Raw genomic sequence first — 3,549 nt, 5'->3', positions numbered from 1 at the left:
GGCAATATACCAGTTGTTTAGTTAGCCTTTGTCAAAATAGGAGAAATTCAACTTAGCTACCCTTAGTCTTTTACCTCCCAAGACAGATCCTAGGGATCCATTCATCCATTTAATTTTTCATTCATACACACATACATTAAAAATCGTCATTGAGCACTTTCTGTCCATTTCAGTATGTTATTAAACAGTTTTGGAGAAAATTTCATAAGGACACCAATTTACAAAATAAACTTATGGCTTCTGGCTTTAAATCTATGTAGTGTTACTCAGCAATAATTTACAGGGAAGCATCAAAAATATGAACTCCAACTGTGGACATGATCACAGTTTAGAATTTAAAAATCTCTGATTTTGAGGTTACATTATTTTATCTTTATATACTAAATTGATTACATGGCTTCCCATAAATATAATAGCAAAACTTATTAAATAGTCATTTCACAAACATATTACATAAAAATGACATATTAGGGGAGAGATGTCAACGAGAGAACTGAAAAAGATGTCAACCAACAAAACTCTGGCATCCATCCATGGACAAAAGAGCCTTTGTGAGAACCACATAGGAAATTGGTGCAGTCCAAGCAGGAGAGCCATTTGGGAAAGGCACCCAGCAGCACCCAGGTGGTGGAGTCAGTGTCCGCGGTCTTGACTACAGATCTGGAAACAGCTCTATACTTCTGAGGACTCACTACAGCACCACACACCAGGGTAACCGGGAGGATTCTCACCCAAGTGTGCTGTGGGTGAAGGGCACACAAACCTCAGTTCCAGCATGGACCTAGATGTGGCCCATGAACCCCCTCCAGCTCCTCAGCTGTGGCCCAAGCACCCTGGGAGAACCCTGAATTAGACAATCACCCACGGACCAGAGAGCTCTGTGGATGCCCAGGAGTCCAGCTGAGACGTTCCACCACAATGTTAAGGGAAAAAATTAAAAATCCAGACAGGCTGCACTGGAGAGGCTAAGAGGCACAGTTAGACTCCACAGCCTCATTCCTACCCGCAGGCGGCAAAGCTCAGTGCCAGGAGGAGACTTCTGGGCCCACGGTTTCTCGCGTGGGGAAAAGTGAGAGCCTGTGAGCATACGCCCATTCTCCCCAGCTGTGCAGGATGCCGCCAAAGAAGCCCATTTCTCTCTCACTTCGTCGGGGTACTGAGTCATGAGCTGCACAACTGGGGAGCCGTGGCAGCTGGGAGAAGAGCAGCCGCGGCGCAGAGTGGAACGTATTAAGAGGACAGGGATCCTACTAACCGTGTCAGGGACTCCACTGGGAGGTCCGGCCAAGAGCCACTGGGGACACTTCGCCTGTGCAGGCCCAGGGGCACCGCCGGCGCTTCACAGGCCTCGCCCACCCCTCCACCCAGTGGCCGACTCCCCGTGTGTGCGCTCCCAAGGGCGGCCCCAGTGGGCTTTGCATCCCTCACCAGCTGAGCATGTGCAGGAAGCTGGTCTGACTCGGTGGTCCCGGGAGAGACCGCCCTTGGGGAAGCAAAAGGGAGGTTGTCCAGCACAGGACCAGGCTCCACAGGATGGAGAGAGAGAGCATACAAACTTAAGGATTCTGCCACAAGAGGGAGCAAGAAGTACGAGCAGGTGTGTCCACAGAAGGACTGAGAAGGCCTTGGAATCATTAACAGGGTTGATGAAAGGTATTTCTCTCCTGAAGTCAGGCAGTATAGACCAGAGGAGACAACTGCTATTTGAAATGTGGAGACAGCAATGCCAGACTTCAAGAAACAAGAAAAGTCAATGAAACGTGACACCAACAAAGGAAAAAAAAAATTTTTCCAGTAACTGACCCCAAAGACATGGAGATCTTCAATTTATCTAATAAAGAATTTGAAGTGCTGAAAGAAAAAAAAAAAAAAGCCAAACAAGAAAATCCTCAGCAGCAAAGCCGTCCTTCAAAACTGAAGGAGAAACAAAGACTGTCCCAAACAAACAAAAGCCGAGGGAAATCATCAGGAAAGGCTGAAAGGAGTTCTTCAAGCTGAAATAAAAGGATTCTAATTAGTAACATGAAAACATATGAAAAAGGACAACACACTGATAAAGGTCAGTATATAGTCAAATTCAGAATACTCTAATGCTACAATGTGGTGCTGGGTTAACCCGTTATCTCTAGTAAAATGTTTAAAGGACAAAAGTATTAAAAATAACTAGAGCTACAATAATTTGTTACACAGCATAAAAATAGGTAAATTACGACATGAGAAACATAAAAGGGGTCATTATGCTAAGTGAAATAAGTCAGAGAAAGACAAATATCGTTGATGTCATATGTGAAATCTAAAAAAGCTGAACTCATAGAAACAGAGAGTAGAATGGTGGCTGCCAGGGGCTAGGGGTTGGGGGAAATGGGGAGTTACTGGTAAAGAGTACAAACTTCCAGTTATAGCATGGTGACTATAGTTAACAGTCCTATATTATACACTTGAAAATTGCTGAGAGTAAATCTTAAAACATTCTTAACATACGTACACACACACGCACACACACACAAAATGTGGTAATTATGTGAGATGACCTTATTTTGGTAACCATTTCACAAGAGATACATTTGTCAAGTCATCATGCTGTACACCTTAAACTTACATAATATGTCAATTATATCTCATTGTAGCTGAAGAAAAGATATATGGATTTTTAAAAAACTGACATATTGAACTAAGGCTGAAGAAAATAAATTATCTTGAATTATTTTTATCCATTCAAATACTTTTTATCTTCATTTTCAGTGTTTAAAATATCTCTACATGTGACCTATGTGACCTTTTGAAAATGTTGCCTGATAAAGTGTTGGATCTGCAGGGTAGCTAGGGAGCTGAGATGAGGGGAGGGGGGCTGGGGATAAAAGTAGGGATTTTAGAATTAGCTCTGTAAAAATTATTGAGGAGAACTGGCAAAATTCTTTGCTACTTGACCAATCCACCAACAAATAAATATTTCTTTTTCTTTGGCTATGTACTTGATCAATATCGCAGTGGTGTAATACAGGTTTAAAGTGCCTAGTGAGTGACTGACTAGGGAATAATAAAGAAGAGCTTCACAATGGAGGAAATTAAGCTGAATCTTAAATGATGAACAGAAACTGCCAGGAAAAGAGAGAAATTCCTTTCCAGATGGAAAGGAATAATCTGTGAAAATTTACGAGCTTTTAGGAACGGCATGTTCTGAGTCATCAGTCAATGAGATAAATATTGTGGCAATGAGGCCAGAGGACTAGGTAGGCAACAGATAATTACACACCATGTATAAGATGATAAATAACTGAGATTTTATTGAGTAGGTTATGAGAAGCAAACAGAGACATTAAGCAAGACATTAACAGTTCCGCCTCCTTCTCTAGGAAAATAAGTGGGAGAAAATGGAGGAAAAATTGGAATGGGATGAGACTAGAGGCAGGAAGTAGTTTCCTGAAATAGACAAGACCACATTTGATGAAAATCTAAAGTAAGGCAGTGATAGTCAGAGTAGTGGCTCTATTCAGAAACATTCTGAATAAAGTGAAATTTTACAACTGGATGAATGTGAAAGTGAAGAAG

Source organism: Lipotes vexillifer, unplaced genomic scaffold, assembly GCF_000442215.2.
Source record: "Lipotes vexillifer unplaced genomic scaffold, Lipotes_vexillifer_v1.1 scaffold550, whole genome shotgun sequence".
NCBI classification, from domain to species: domain Eukaryota; kingdom Metazoa; phylum Chordata; class Mammalia; order Artiodactyla; family Lipotidae; genus Lipotes; species Lipotes vexillifer.
Note: the sequence above shows the minus strand (reverse complement) of the source record.